This window comes from Linepithema humile, chromosome 3, assembly GCF_040581485.1.
Source record: "Linepithema humile isolate Giens D197 chromosome 3, Lhum_UNIL_v1.0, whole genome shotgun sequence".
Taxonomy (NCBI): Eukaryota; Metazoa; Arthropoda; class Insecta; order Hymenoptera; family Formicidae; genus Linepithema; species Linepithema humile.
The window spans coordinates 16,554,923-16,571,943 of record NC_090130.1 but is presented as its reverse complement, the minus strand read 5'-3'; the positions used below and the strand labels follow the sequence as shown (position 1 = coordinate 16,571,943).

Here is a 17,021-nt window from a genome sequence, read left to right as displayed (position 1 = left end):
GTTTTGGAATGGCAACTACGCATACGCCGAGGAGAACGCGCTCACAAACCCCAGCGATATCTGCCGAAACAGAAACTTTAATACTCAAACACGTAACAGTAATACACAGAACAATCCCGTTTTAATCGTACACCGCTGAGCTAGCAGAAACGCGTCCGCACTTTTCTGCAGCTCCCGAAAATCTGACATCTGTTACCTTGTTTACAATCTCCCAGCAACAACTTGTTTATTTACAACATCCTAGTAACTGTTAAACATTTACTATTTCTTAGTAACTGCCCGAGTCGAAATTTAGCATCTATATTGAACCTTAATCTTTTATTTTGAGGTAGGCATAAGAGAGTCAAAGTAGATGTTATGCATTGTATCGTATGTATACGAATAAAAAACTGGTGAACATTAAGCAGCCTTGAGTGTGCACCAGTGCAATGTAGTGCGAGTGGTCGAATTCAATATTATTCTTTTGACACATCTTCTGTAAGGTTATTTGGTATGCGCGGCTATTTCCTATAGCGCCACCAACACAAACCCAACTACTAACATCACTATAGCCATCTAGTGTGAAAAATGTTGACTGTACATCCTAGAAATTGAGATAATATTTTTGACATTTCGACTTTGGACTTTTATATATTTATTTATAAAGCACGTAGAGCAAAAACAAGCATACTTGTATTATATATTTTGGGTATGCGCTATTGATTGAGACCATTATCAACTCGATCGGCCCAGGCATTATTGAGTTCCGATGATCTCGGCTCTCTGGACTCTTTGGGCTCGCGTAAAGATACACGTTCGGTCTTGCGCTGCGCGTGAACTTGGCGCGAGACACTACCATGTCTCTTGATAGCACCTACTTTGGCGCTACAATATGTCCGAAATTTCCTTTTTTGCTGCTAAAGCTTCAAAGTAGGGTTTAGTTAAAACCCTCCGTTGACCCGCTTTAGACCCTAAAAATATATAGATTCCTTTTTGCCAGCACTACTTTTATGATATTATCAAGAAATTCTAATGATTGCAAATGTTCATAATAAAGAAAAATACTAACTATAATTTTGATTAACGATAATTTTTAATAGCATACAATTTAAAAATATCATTAATCAATACCATTTAGTTGAATTTTATTATCTTTTGAAAATTTGTAATTATTAGAAATTTCTTGATAATATCAAAATATAATATCAAAATTCAACTATTGAATATTGATTTCTGATATTTTTAAAAATTGTATGCTATTAAAAATTATCATCAATTAAAATTATATAGTTAGTAATTTTCTTTATTATTGTGAAGATTTTTGCAATCATTAGAATTTCTTGATAATATCATAAAACTAGTGCTGAAAATCCATATACCTTTGTGATTATATTAAAAATATTAAATTAAGATATTAAATATAAAATAAGATATTAAAAACATTACATAATATTTATTGAATTAAATATTATTTATTAAGTATATGTAATACATATAGTTAAAAGTATATTATTAAGTATAGTTAACATGCGTTAAAACAAGTTCAGACAGAAATACTTATACAGAAAAAGGTCCAAATTAAGACTGAAACGTTTGATAATATTGTATCACTTAATAAAGCAATAATCAAAATACAACCACATTATGCATATTGCTCGTATAGTTTTTCATTTTTATTTGAATTTTAACGAGTACATCTAAAATAGTTAACATTTAATAAAAAAATATATTTAAAAAAATTTTGTTGCGTTGTATCTTTTTCAGATATCAAGTTATAATTTTAATTTTCGATTTTATTTGGTAATAGACTTTTAGATTGACTGTAATTTGATGTCAAATTTGGTGAAAACTGAAAACTTGTTTTTCGTGAAATAGTAGTTGAAGGAAATAAATTTGTGGATGTTGTAGTAACTGGTACTGATGTAGAATATTGTTGTCTTGAACATGAATTCATACTTGAGTAACATTGCAATGGTTGACATGAACGTTTTGGATTATCATCTCTGTAATTAAAAATACGATTTTTAATGAAAGTTTGAAATGTAACAAATCGATTCTTTTTTTTATTTTTGCAAAAATACGATTAAAAATACGATGTTTAATCGTTTTTAATCGTATTTTTGCAAAAATAAAAAAAATAATCGATTTGTTACATTTCAAACTTTCATTAAAAATCGTATTTTTAATTACAGAGATGTTAACGTGTAGTTATCTTCTTTTTGAAATACATCTGTCGATACTGAAAAGTTAAATTTAATTCTATAAACAATAATTTTATATTTAATAATTTTATATATTATATATTATATATATAATATTATATTTGTAAATTGTTTTCTCGACTTTTACCTGTTCCAAAAATATTCACCGAGCGTCTTGTCATGTTTTGTTAATCTCCATAAAATGGATTGTTTATTTCTCTGTTGTTTGGTGACATTAGATTATCTAGACAGTAAATTAATAACAATAATATTAAAATAAAAAGAAGTAAGAACAATAAAATGGGGAGAAACTATTTCAATAAAATAAAGTATTTACCTATACAGTCAGTTTGTGATTCGTAATCATTTCTACTAGTACATGGATGTTGGTCTTGTATAGTTGTTTTGTATGGTGATTCATTTATTTTCTTTTTTCTTTTTACTTGTTGAGTTTTGTTTTTCAGATGCGATTCTGTAGATTTTTGATATTTTCTTTTATTTGACGCCATTTTATTAATATAATTGGCAGAATGCGCGAGGTTGGACGGAGGACAGCAGTAGTTAGAATACAGCTAACTTCCTTATTTCTATAAATATATCTTACGCACTGCGCACTCTTTCTTAATTATATTCTGAATTTCGAAGCTTATCTCTAATTTATTAACACTACTTAATAATACTTTTTATAATATAAAACTGAAACTTAGATGTGGCCTCAACGAAGGTCTTAATGGAAGTGCCTAACTAAAACGTGGCGCAGCTACGCTGTAAAGAGAAAAAAAAACAAAAACAACAGAAAAAGCTTTTAATAATGTAAGAGAGAGAAGAATGGAACCACACGTTATCTCTCTCTCTCTCTTCCAAAGGCCAGAAGAAATCTTCACTCTAACAATAATCAATAAGCATTTTTGTCGAAACAGATTTTGATGATTTTTGATTTACCCATTCTACAAAGAAAACAATATAATATATTAATATAACATTCAATTTTTAGCAAAAATTTTTCAGATTTTTAAAAAAATTATTTCTTAATTATTTTTTTAAATCATGCATATCATATAATCCTTTAAATAGTTTGTAGTCTATTCCTGGTCGAGAGCCTCTTTTCCCAGTTGCAGAATAGTTTACAATACTTGCACCATAAACATCTAAAAGTGTCTCTCGAACCAATATTTTCCAATCATTCCGAGTTAGCGCTTCAAGCTCAATCATTGATGCTCGCGTTTTTGATAAATAAAAACCACAATTTGGTGCGATTTCGACCTATAAAAGTTATTATAATGTTTAATCATAAAGGAAAATATTTGATTCGTTGCATTTCCAACTTTCATTAATATTTATACCTTTCCGTTTCCTTCTTCAAAATAGTGATATGATATCTGAAAAAGATTCAACGCAAAAAAATTTTTTTAAATTTATTTTTTTATTAAATGTTAACTATTTTAGATGTACTCGTTAAAATTCAAATAAAAATGAAAAACTATACGAGCAATATGCATAATGTGGTTGTATTTTGATTATTGCTTTATTAAGTGATACAATATTATCAAACGTTTCAGTCTTAATTTGGACCTTTTTCTGTATAAGTATTTCTGTCTGAAGATAAATTTGAATATAATATCTATTTAAAAAATTTATCAGTGCAACTTATCACTAAATATCTGATAACTTTTTTGACTCATTCAAATTTTGCGTTTTATAATTCCAATTTTTGTTAATTAAACAGACACTGAAGAAGGTCTGTTTGAGAAGGTCGAATTGAGACCAAAACGTCTGATAATATTATATCATTTAACAAAGCAACAATCAAAATGCAATTACATATTACTTGTATATTGCCTGTATAACTTTTCATTTTTATTTAAATGTTAACTATTATAATGCATATACGCTACCGGAAATGTTTTTTCAGAATTTATATTTATTTTTAATCGATTTTCGTGCGATGCAATCATTGCTTTCTATAATTGTTGTTGAAAGTAAATATCTCTGTATGTTACTGTAACCAAAAAATAATTTTAATTATATATAATATTATAACATCACGTAATATTTAACAGTATATAAGACTCTTTCATAAGCTCAACACATTCTAATAATAATCAATTCTATTTAAAAAATTTTTTAGTGTAAAGTGTAAAATAGCAATTATGATTTTCTCTTACATAATTTTTTGTATCAAATTTATTGTATTTGAATCGCAAACAAATGTGATAAATGTTACTCAAACAGTTGCATTATTTTTGCATTATATGATAAAGTTGTTATTAAGATAAATTTTAAACACTTACCTATTCCTAATTTAATTTGAGAAAAAATTTCAGAACCAACATTATTGTTTTCATCATCCGAAGTATTAGAACTGAAAACAGAATTGTTTTCATTATTTGACTCATCTCCTTCGAGACTTTTTTCTTCATCAGAAGTTTCTGTTGTTGTGCATAATTTATTCACATTTTGTTTAATGAATTCTGGCTCAGAATTAGCAGATGTTGATGGAAAAGAATTTGGAAGTGTAGAATGCTTAGAGATTGGTGAGATAATTTTATTTTGTGTTTTATTTGGTAATAGACTTTTAGATTGACTGTAATTTGATGTCAAATTTGGTGAAAACTGAAAACTTGTTTTTCGTGAAATAGTAGTTGAAGGAAATAAATTTGTAGATGTGTAGTAACTGATACTGATGTAGAATATTGTTGTCTTGAACATGAATTCATACTTGAGTAACATTGCAATGGTTGACATGAACGTTTTGGATTATCATTATTATTGCATTGAGATAGATCAAATTTAGTGGTACATGAAGACAATGATGGTAAAACATGATTCACATCATGATATGAAACTGATGGTGTAATCAATTTTTGCAAACATTTGGGCTCAATATTTTCAATGTTGAATATAGGATCACTCTTTCGAATGTTTTCTTCAACTCTTTTTTTAACGGATTTTTTTATATTTTTTTGTCACAGTCTGATTTTTGGAAATGGTTTTTTGTTTGTTTAATACTTCTGCGGAGAAAATTTGTTTTGATGAATCATAAATATCTCCACAACTTATTATTTGTCGGTGAAGTTCATTTTCATCGTCTAAAAAAATAAATTGATGAGATAGAATATATTCATTTTATTATGTATATATATATATATATATATATATATATATATATATATATATATAATATTGGTTATATACATAATATTAGTTTTTTATTTTTTTATATATTTATAATTATATATTTTATACATTTACATTTATTTTTACATTTTTATATTTATCTATATTTTTATTTTTATATATTTAAATTGTATATTTAAAAATCAAATTTTTTTGTACATACATATTATTAATTAAGATTAAAATTAAAAATTTTGTATTTTTTATAAAGAAGGTAAACTGTTTATTATATATACAAGTTCATTAAGTAATATAAAATAATCGATTTTCTTCCCAAAAATGTTGAATTTTTTTACTATTTTAATTTATTTTATTATGTTAACATTTTAATATATTTTATTATTCTATTATGTAGTTTTAGCTAATAACAACTGGCAAATATATATAACAAAAAATGTATGTTAAACATTAGCAATTTAACAATTTAAAAAAAAGATTATAAAAATGAATTTTTTGCCGGCAAGATTATTTTTTACTAACGTGGCCGGGGGGCAATCTGTGCCTTCTTATTCCCAGGCTATATTATTTATTGCTCTAAACTTTAAAAAAATCTGAAAAATTTTTGAGATATTAAAATGTTTCATTTAATGTACAAGTAATATGTTTAAGTGAAATGTTTAAGTCGTTTTTTAATAAAAGTAGGAAAAAATAAAAGAAATTAAACAATGACGATGAAAATTTCGCCTGGATTTTCAAAGGTTGCAGTGCGGGAGGTTAAATAGCAAGAACACAATTACATAACCAAAGAACACAATTACATAACCAAAAAAGTTTAATTAAACAAAATAATAAATACTTACTGTTTATAGCAATCACTTTGGCTTCTTCCTTTGTTTCTGCTTTTGTCTTAAAATTTTTCCAAACAAGTGTGGCGATTGCATTGACTTGTCGATATTTTTTTGGAATAATTGATAAGGACACGACGTCTGTTTGGCCACTGGAAAGCCACCAGATAAGCGCAAACTGTTTCTTTGGACGTGGCATTGCACTTTATTAACAAAACAGTGAATTATGTATTCATAAACACACTACAAACACTTAGTATTACGAGACTTGCACAGCAATTGCTAAAGCTCACCGGCTCACCGTGATTGCGTCACTTTAGGCTAGGGCATGTTTCTACACGCGCGCGCATTTGCACAGTTCGTATAAACAAAACGTTCATATAAATCAACTCTTATTAAACCACTATAAATATGAATAACTGACCAAAAATTTCGGTCACATTTTCGCGCAGGATCTATCAAAAATGTTCAATGGCAAAACGGCCAGAAAAGAATGGGTTGAAAAAGGCGGCAAATGAGAATATCTACAACGCCGCGTTAGGGGAATTTTCTCCTTCCACGCGCACAAAATCTGTTGCGGGGGCACGCCGCGCAGTCTCCTAATCTAACGTGACACACATTCCACTGTATATCTTACCTATCAAAAAACCAGTCGTATATATTACCCTTTCAAAAAAAGCTGTCGTACATATTAAAACCTTTCAACAAGTAATGCTGTTGTGTATATTAAAACTATAAAAAAATATGATATCAGGAAATGACGCTAAGTGGGATTAAAGAACTATGAAAAAAGTTGTACACTATTTCTATAAAACTCTTCTATAAAACTTTTGTACATAAAGCTGTCGTATATATTAAAAAAAAAATCTAAACAAATGCTGTCGTACATATATTATTATATTGCATACTATATTTCACCATATTTTACATATACTATACTATATATATTATATATATTATTACATATACTATACGATATATATTATTTATAATATTACATATACTATATATATTATAACAAATTAAACTCATAATTAAAAAAAATAAAAAAAAATATTAAAAAAATAAAAATATTTTAGCAAAAAAAATTTTTAAATATTAAAAAAATTTAATTAAAATAAAAAAATATTTATATTAAAAAACGCAAAAAAACTTGGCGTTGCTACACCTCAAAATATTATAAAGCAAAAAAATTCGTAATAATATAACAATTGACGATTAATTGACATAATGTAATAAGTTGACATCATGTAAGTTAACATGTAGTTTACTGTAGCAACGCCAAGTTTTTTTTTTGAAAAGGTTATTTTTTGAGATATTATTTCTTTTTTTTAGTAATTTGTTTTGATTGTGACAAGAGCGTGTACTTGGCACCTTTATTTTACCTTTTTTTTTAAAAAAGGTAATTGATAGATATTTTTTTTTAATGATATATATACGACAGTGTTTTTTAAAGCTAAAATAATGAAATATCAGTTAGATTTTGCTAAAGACGGCCCATTATCACCCCAGTCGTACTTTCAGTATACAGCATACGACGGTCCTCTTTAATTAATTAAGTTACAAAAATACAAAATTCTGTAAGTATCATATTGTTTCTAGGCCATTGTGTTTTTCTAATTGAAGCATCATCAGCTTCAATCCAATCATTTTCTTCTCTATGCAGGGTGTCCCATTTAACTTGAGACAACTAAATATTTCGAAAAATAAGCATTGTACGAAAAAATGTCCCAAATAAATTTTTAATATTATCAAGGGGGACGTCTGGCTGTATAAAAATTAACCCGCCCCCACCGCCCCTTGGGGGTGGGGCGGGTGGCAACTTTAAAATTTCAAATAAGAACCTCCATTTTTTTATTACAGATTCGGATTCCTCGGAAAAAAATACGTAAGTTTTGTCCGAGACATTTTTTCGAATCGTGATAGATGGCGCTGTAATCAGTGAAAATTAGTTTTTGCCATTTTCTCTCACCATCGGGGTGCTTTATTTCGGTGAGTCCCCTCGCCTCTCACTATTCAATTACAATAAATGCTCGAAATGATGACTTTCCATTTTGATGCATTTATTAACTCGAGCTTGGAATGCTTGTACACATGTAGAAAGTGTATCTGGCGTTATTTGTGCGCAAGCATATCTAATACGTTCCACCATGTTTTCTCGAGTATTTGGTATTTTTGTATACTCTTTTTCTTTAAGGTAAAATTATTTCAACTTTCAAAATTATTTCAACTTTCTTCTCTAAAGATAAATAATCCATTATTTATTTAATAATGGCTGAAATAAAGAACGCGTCCGTAAAAAAACAAGTAGCTAGCGTACCAAAACTATGAGGCATCTACAAATGTAGTAAATTTCTGAAATACTGAAAATACTGAAAAGGAGAAACAAAATAAATGAAAGAAATTAAGTCAGAACAATTCTTCAATAACTGGATTCTTTAAATTTCAAGTCAAGTAAATTTCAGTAATACGTACGCTAGCTACTTGTTTTTTTACGGACGCGTTCTTTATGTCAGTAAATAAATAATGGATTATTTATCTTTAGAGAAGAAAGTTGAAATAATTTTATGTTACCTTAAAGAGAAAGTGTATACAAAAGTACCAAATACTCGAGAAAACATGGTGGAACGTATTAGATATGCTTGCGCACAAATAACGCCAGATACACTTTCTACATGTGTACAAGCATTCCAAGCTCGAGTTAATAAATGCATCGAAATGGAAAGTCATCATTTCGAGCATTTATTGTAATTGAATAGTGAGAGGCGAGGGGACTCACCGAAATAAAGCACCCCGATGGTGAGAGAAAATGGCAAAAACTAATTTTCACTGATTACAGCGCCATCTATCACGATTCGAAAAAATGTCTCGGACAAAACTTACGTATTTTTTTCCAAGAAATTCGAATCTGCAATAAAAAATAGGGGTTCCTATTTAAAATTTCAAAGTTGCCACTTGCCCCACCCCCAAGGAGCGGTGGCGGCAGGTTAATTTTTACACAGGCAGACGTTCCCCTTAATAATATTAAAAGTTTATTTGGGACATTTTTTCGTACAATGCTTATTTTTCGAAATATTTAGTTGTCTCAAGTTAAATGGGACACCCTGTATATATTACAACGTTTATAATTATCTATTTCATTTAGTCTCTATTAGGCCCTGACCTATTATCATCTCTTTCAGTTTAATAAATAATTTAATTCTAGTTGGTATAAATAGAATTACAAACTCGTATTACATAGTTAAATTCAATTTGCAATTTATAAGTGGCTTTCAAAAACGATATTCAAATACATTGAGTACATGAGTTAGATAATTAATTAAATATGTTAGTACGTATTATTCATTTGATTAGTTATTTAAAAACAATATACTACATATAATTATTTTTAACATGTTCACAATTTATACTGACAATGAAAAATAGAAACTAGCAGATATTACATTATATTACCACGATTTGGCCGTTCTGCACGTGCGCGACGTCTGTAGCCTGCGTACGGGATATATGTATAGGTACAACGCTTGCGCACAACGCACAGAGTCTGCTCTAAAGTGAGAAACAAATATCATCCGCACCGTAATATTTTTCAAAATTCTCAAGCACAATCAGCAATGTAGGAGTATTACACATATTTTATTTCACACACGTATACCGCTGTGTGGCCAGATTTGAGACACAAACAGCAGCAGCAGCAGCAGGAATGAAAGGATTACCGCATATATGCGCAAGTCACATTGTACATGTGAGCTCCGCGCTTCGCATGTACATGGCTTGCGCATGCGTTGCCGGCGATACATGCCGATATGTGTACATCTGAGATACTAGCCATCTATCGGCAAGAATTTATAAAGTACATCCCAGACGACTGAAATAATTTTCATAGTTTTCATGACATTTCGACTTTAGACTTTAATATCTTTATTTATACAGCATATAGAGCAAAAACAAGCATACTTTTATTATATATTTTGGGTAAGCGCTATCGATTGAGCCTATTTTTAAATCGATCGGCTCAGGCATTACTGAGATCCGATAATCTCGGCTCGTCTCAACTTTCGGTCTCGCGTAAAGAGACACGGTCGGTCTTGCGCTACGCGTGAACTTGGCGCGAGACACTACCGTGTCTCTTGATATATTTTGTGCTCTACTTTTATACGACGTTCTCTGAACAACTGCAGCAATTCCTGTGCTTATTTAGTGCAAAAACAGACTGGCACTATTGTTGTATTATTAAAAAATACATATTTAAACAATATGTCGTATAAATCGCTGCAAGAAGTGGGTATAAGACAACAACGTAATCGACTCAACAAAATTTTTTATAACATCAATGATGAAAATGTGGATAATCTAAATTGATAAGTTATTTTTTAAATTTAGTTATTATTATAAAGTTTGCAATAAAAAATTATGGTTGAATAAAGTATGCTTTTATATTCTCATTTAGACATGCAAATATTATGTAACTAAAGTAATATACAGAAAAGGTTTTTTTATTGTGTAGCCAATAAGAAAAATTTGTTGAATCTACTGAAGTTTTGTTAACATTAAAACAAAACGTTTTGTAAACACAATAAGAATTTTGATAGCCTAGTAAAGTATTTTTATTATTTTATTTTTGATTTCATGTAATAATTAATTTTTTGCTATTGTATTATTTTGTAAATCATTTTTTTTGTGTACAAAATATGTACAAAACATATTGCTGCAATGATTATGTACATTGTAATAAATTTTTATGACTTAAAAAATTTAATTTCTTATAGCAATCAATTGTGTGATCAAAATCTAAACAACACAACGAAAGCTTTAGAAAGCAGCAACGAGAGTAGCGATAATGATTACGCAGATTATTTAGAAAATGAAGAAGAGCGCAATCAAATAGAACAAGAAAATTTTTATATAAGTGAAAAAAGTGACGAAGAATATAGTGATTCAAGTAATGAAGAACAAGATGACGAAGAACAGATACTCTATAATAACGATATCGGAAATGATGATCAACCGTTATATCGTGGTGCCGGAATAACTGTTAGAGGAAGCATGTTAATAATTTTAACTCTTCTTTTACACCATAATCTGACAATGACATGCATAGAAGATATCATTTTGGCTCTACAATTACATTGCTTACAGGAAGATTTAAAAAAAAATAGTTTGTATAAATTTCGAAAATATTTTCATCTTAGTGAAACTAATATTATTAAAAATTATTACTGTAACTTTTGTACTCGAGAATTAAGAACATTGTATGATGAGTGTCCATCATGCCCGAGAAAAAAGAATTCTTATTGTGCTCAATTACCTATTGTGAATCAGCTAAAAGAAATGTACATGAGGAACGGTTTTTATGAAAAACTTCAATGGCGATTTCAAAAACCAATACCTTCCCCCGATGTTATCACAGATATTTATGATGGACAATTATATCAAGCATGGATTAATAATGGTTTCTTGTCTAATCCTCACAATATTTCTTTTAGTTGATATACTGATGGTATACCAGTGTTTAAGTCATTAAAAATTAGTTTATGGCCTGTATACTTAACAATTAATGAATTATCATTTAACGAACGTAAAAAAAGAGAAAATACTCTATTTTTAGGTTACTGGTTTGACGATAAAAAACCACACATGAATTCTTTTATTTACAAGTTTCGACCAGAATTAGAAGAAATTGCTAATGGAATCGAAATTAATCTTCCTAACAACAACAACATTATTGTTAGAGGAGTAACTCTAATGGGAATATGTGATCTTCCCGCAAAAAGCGAATGTTTAAATTTTATTCAATTCAACGGCGATTTTGGTTGTCCATCATGTTTATGTAAAGGTCAAAGAGTTCCAATCTCAAAAGGTTTCCTTCATGTATATCCATGTGAAAATCAAATAGAATTACGAACTTCAGAACAAACTATTAAATATGCGAATTTAGCGACGCCAGATCCACCCAATTATGGGAGTAAAAGGCTATAGTGCCTTTTCAAAAATTATGCCAGATTTCATTAAAGGTATAGGTATAGATCGTATGCACTGTGCTGATGATGGTACCATTAAAAAAAATTTAACATTAGTATCTGATGCTAAGTATAAAAATTGTGTTTTTTCATTGCACGCTGTTATTAATGAAGTAAATAGTCGATTAATAGCTATCAAACCACCAAAATTTATTCATTGTATGCCACGTTCAGTTGCAGATTTGATTTATTGGAAAGCGTCAGAACTAAAAATGTTTTGTTTCTATTATTCTATACCTATCTTTGAAGGAATCATGCATTTAGATTATTTTGAACATTTTTTAAGATTGATAGTAGTATATTAGCTATTTTAAGTTCAGACTCGATTACTAACCATATGATAGAAATAGCACGAGACTTATTACATAGATTCGTAAGAGAATTTCAATTTTTATATGGTATTGAATTTTGTTCTATTAACTTTCATCAACTATTGCATTTACCAGATTGTGTAAAGAATCTTGGACCGTTGTGGGCCAACACATGCTATGAATATGAGAGCTTAAATGGAAAGCTGTTAAAATTAATACATGGAACAAGCCACATTGATAGCCAAATAGCACAATCACAATATCAATATATAAAAATGGTACGTTTTATAGAGTCACTACCTCATGGTGATATTCGAGATTTTTGTTTGCGAAAAAAAAAGACAAGTAAAAATAATAGAACGAATACACGAACACTGTTATAGCGTAGGTGTTTATTAAAATTGTGGAAGAAGTACCAGATTATATTTTTAATGCAATTCAACGTACTGGCTTAGTAATTAATAACATTTCAATATGGCAATATTTTAAACTTTTAAAAGAAAATTATCTTTATATATCTGAAATGTATAAAGACAATTTACAAACGCACTCTTCTGTTGCACAGTATCTGGATAATAACCACATAAAGTTTGCATCGATATACTGTTTTATCAAGCTGTTAAATTGTAATTGTATGCGAGCTGTATGTGAATGCGATAGTCAACATTATGTAATTATTCGAGAATTTGTTAGCGATGAAGTATTTGTTGCGCAAGGTGATCATTTTATATATACAAGTAAGTCATTTTTACACAAATGTCACGCAACAAATATCGTGAAAGCTATTTCAGTTGAAGCACTGATAACAACTTGTATTTATGTAAAATTAAAAGAGCAAGCATTTGTTGCTTTGCCTATTAATAAAAAAGAACTTGAATAAAAAAATATTGCATTTATTTCTTTTTATATTAATAATTAGAGCATGTAATGAAAATCTTTAATTTATTATTATTTATATGCATTTTATTAATTTTTTCGACTCTTAGAGAAAAGTGGTTTAAGAGAGATAAGATTTTCTTCAAAAACTAACAATATTATAAGCCTATAATTTCTGAAAGAAACTTTTCTTATGTGAAAAAAGAAACGTATTTATAATATATAAGAATGTGTGTGCGTGTGCGTGTGCGTGGCGCGTGCGTGTGCGCGCGCGCGCGCGCGTGTGTGTGTGTGTGTGTGTATGTATATATACATTTTGATTATATATATATATATATATATATAATCAATATATATATATATCAATATATATATATATATATATATATATATATACTAGATAAAAGTTCGAGGTTTAATGGAGGAGTTCTCGCAGTAATACAATCTATTTTGTGAGACTCTATAGGTTTAAAGTAGTATTTCAACGTCAAATTATAGGAGATCAAGTTTTAAAAGAGGAGTTCTAGGTTCTAATTCCGTAAAAATAGGTTCATATAGGCTGTATGAGCATTAAAAGAGACGCTAAATTTTGACTCGGGTATCTTCTTTTATTAACTCCGCAAATTAATATATCGATCGTGGTTCCATCAGCTGTCAAACGCGATATCAGGCGACAAAAGTCAAAACGGTGAGGACGCAACAATATGTTTGCACAAACATCTAGCAACGACTCATTAGCCCCTTTCTTTAAAATTTAATTATTATCATTAGGAGTCCTATTAATTTTCAATTCTATAATAAATTTCAAAGGAGTAAAATTGATCAAAATAAAGAGTGTTGGCAATGCGGTGCACGGGTGCACTATCGGTAGAAATGTACTGCTTTGACTAATGAGGAAAACAACGACTAGTCGAGCTTAAGAGAACAAGTTCGACTAACAAGGAAAGTGACGGAAGTCGATTTCTCTGATTTTTAAAAGCTTTGAGTATGTTGTACAGTAGCTCAAAATAAGAAACACGTATTTTTTTATGTGCTTTCTCACACATTTAGCCGTTGAAACGACCCTTACAAGCTAAAACTATATTTGGTATATTTGATCAAATATCATCAAAACTGTAAGAGATATAAAAAAATGTTTCCAATAAAAGTTTTGCGTGAAGTTCCGACAAGTCCACACCTCCAATATGCTTCAAATTACGTTTTTTAATGTAATTTTGCGCGCTGTTTAAGAATATGACCATACCGATTGGCGACAAGGTCATTTTCAAAGTCAAAACTCAAAAATTATCGCTTTTTAAAATATTATTTTAATAAATATTGATGTAACAAAGAAATGTTTCAAATAAAAGTTGTAACGCTTGAAAAAATATATCATTTATGTCCTATGCATATTTTGCCATCCACGCATACACTGTATAACGCGAAGCGAGATTTCACATGGATTTGCAACTTTCCATGCAAAGCGAGATCCTACATGAGTTTGCAACTTTCCACGCAAAGCGAGGTTTTAACTCAAACCTATGTGTATAGTTTTATGATGGTGGAGCCCCCCGCAAGAGGGCGGAACACACTGCATACTGCAGGGGGAGTGTTTTTCGTATTATCTCATTTTTTTCGAAAATTATTGGTTTTATGCAAAAAATACATAGAATATAAATGATGTACTTTTTCAAGAGCTACACAACTTTTATTTGAAACATTTTTTTATTACATCAATATTTATTAAGATAATATTAAAAGAAGCGATAATTTTTGAGTTTTTTCAAGTAGTTTTGACTTTAAACATGACCTTGTCGCCAATCGGCATGGTCGTATTCGTAATCAGCGCGCAAAAATACAATAAAAAGCGTAATTTGGAACAAATCGGAGGTGTGGGCTTTTCGGAACTTTATCTAAAGTTTTGATATTTTATGGAATTTATAATCGTGCAGCTGAAGTTTTAAAAAATGTAATATTTTTTAATTTATCCCGATCTATTGTTATTATTTTTATAAATTTCAAAATTTTTGTAATAATAAATGTTGTAGGATTTTTTACGCTGATTCAACCATATATGATTTTATTATGTTTCGAAATCGCATCTTTCAGAAATGAGCCGTCAATGTCGCACTATATATGCGTCGCGCCACATAACGCATCGTTCATGCCGCGCTTGTCTTATCACAATAATCGATAAGAAAAGTAGGAATAAAAATGGTACGTCATTGTCATCATGTATTTGAGAAAGAACGAAGTTCTAAGCACAGAGCAAAGTTTAGTAAGGTTATTGCTAAGGTATCCCTTCCGCGGATGCGTCATATCCTTATAAATAATCGCCGAGCGCAACACGTTCTCATATCCAAGTCATCAATGTATAATACGCTTTGAAGTTCCGCTTATTATATAGTGACTACGGAAAAACAATATCAAATATATCAGGAGACGCGGTAGTGTCTCCGGCCAAGTTCAAAAAATAACACTACTAAGTCTCTTATCCTGCGCGCACAAAGTCGACTTTTCGAGGGTTTGTAGCAACTAAAATATAAAAATTTTTTTAAAAACATAGTATATCCTGAAAGGTGGCATCGCCACGAGTAATTTAAGCCGAAGAAAATTAAAATTGGTCCAGCCGTTCCGCAGATACAAGCGGTCAAAAAGTGATGTTTTTCATATTTTAATAAGAAACATCGTCTCCTTCGCCTCCTCTGTCCGCCAGGGACGGATACAGAATTTGCGAGGCCCAGAGTATTATTTATAATTTATGGGAATTTCTCGCACCAGGTGCCAAGGGTCGACGAATTTGACTTCCTCGAATTGCGCTACGGGAATTTCTCCCACCAGGTGCCAAGGGTCAACGAATTTGACTTTTGCAAGTTGCGCTACAGGAATTCCTCGCACCAGGTGCCAAGGGTCGACGAATTCGACTTCCCCAAGTTGCACTACGGAAATTTCGCAAACACGAGAGAGAGAGAGAGAGAGAGAGAGAGAGAGAGAGAGAGAGAGAGAGAGAGAGAGAGAGAGAGAGAGAGAGAGAGAGAGAGAGAGAGAGAGAGAGAGAGAGAGAGAGAGAGAGAGAGAGAGAGAGAGAGAGAGAGAGAGAGAGAGAGAGAGAGAGAGAGAGAGAGAGAGAGAGAGAGAGAGAGAGAGAGAGAGAGAGAGAGAGAGAGAGAGAGAGAGAGAGAGAGAGAGAGAGAGAGAGAGAGAGAGAGAGAGAGAGAGAGAGAGAGAGAGAGAGAGAGAGAGAGAGAGAGAGAGAGAGAGAGAGAGAGAGAGAGAGAGAGAGAGAGAGAGAGAGAGAGAGAGAGAGAGAGAGAGAGAGAGAGAGAGAGAGAGAGAGAGAGAGAGAGAGAGAGAGAGAGAGAGAGAGAGAGAGAGAGAGAGAGAGAGAGAGAGAGAGAGAGAGAGAGAGAGAGAGAGAGAGAGAGAGAGAGAGAGAGAGAGAGAGAGAGAGAGAGAGAGAGAGAGAGAGAGAGAGAGAGAGAGAGAGAGAGAGAGAGAGAGAGAGAGAGAGAGAGAGAGAGAGAGAGAGAGAGAGAGAGAGAGAGAGAGAGAGAGAGAGAGAGAGAGAGAGAGAGAGAGAGAGAGAGAGAGAGAGAGAGAGAGAGAGAGAGAGAGAGAGAGAGAGAGAGAGAGAGAGAGAGAGAGAGAGAGAGAGAGAGAGAGAGAGAGAGAGAGAGAGAGAGAGAGAGAGAG

General features: G+C 30.8%; 1 protein-coding gene, 2 long non-coding RNA genes and 1 pseudogene across 4 annotated transcripts in view; 2 read left to right on the top strand and 2 right to left on the bottom strand.

Annotated features, from left to right (window-relative positions):
- Nucleotides 1-17,021, top strand: part of DCX-EMAP (Doublecortin-domain-containing echinoderm-microtubule-associated protein) — a 587,536-nt gene that overhangs the window by 238,446 nt on the left and 332,069 nt on the right. The gene's annotated exons all lie outside the window — the stretch shown is intronic.
- Nucleotides 1,019-2,716, bottom strand: LOC136999125 (uncharacterized). The gene is made up of 4 exons (XR_010889529.1): nucleotides 2,518-2,716; nucleotides 2,329-2,424; nucleotides 2,170-2,218; nucleotides 1,019-1,982 (listed from the first exon to the last, which is right to left on the bottom strand). It is a non-coding gene; the product is annotated as an uncharacterized lncRNA (long non-coding RNA).
- LOC136999126 (uncharacterized) lies at nucleotides 2,946-9,301 on the bottom strand. Its single transcript, XR_010889530.1, has 5 exons — nucleotides 6,158-9,301; nucleotides 4,472-4,542; nucleotides 4,076-4,179; nucleotides 3,524-3,559; nucleotides 2,946-3,443 (listed from the first exon to the last, which is right to left on the bottom strand). It is a non-coding gene; the product is annotated as an uncharacterized lncRNA (long non-coding RNA).
- Nucleotides 10,992-12,582, top strand: LOC136999124 (uncharacterized; annotated as a pseudogene).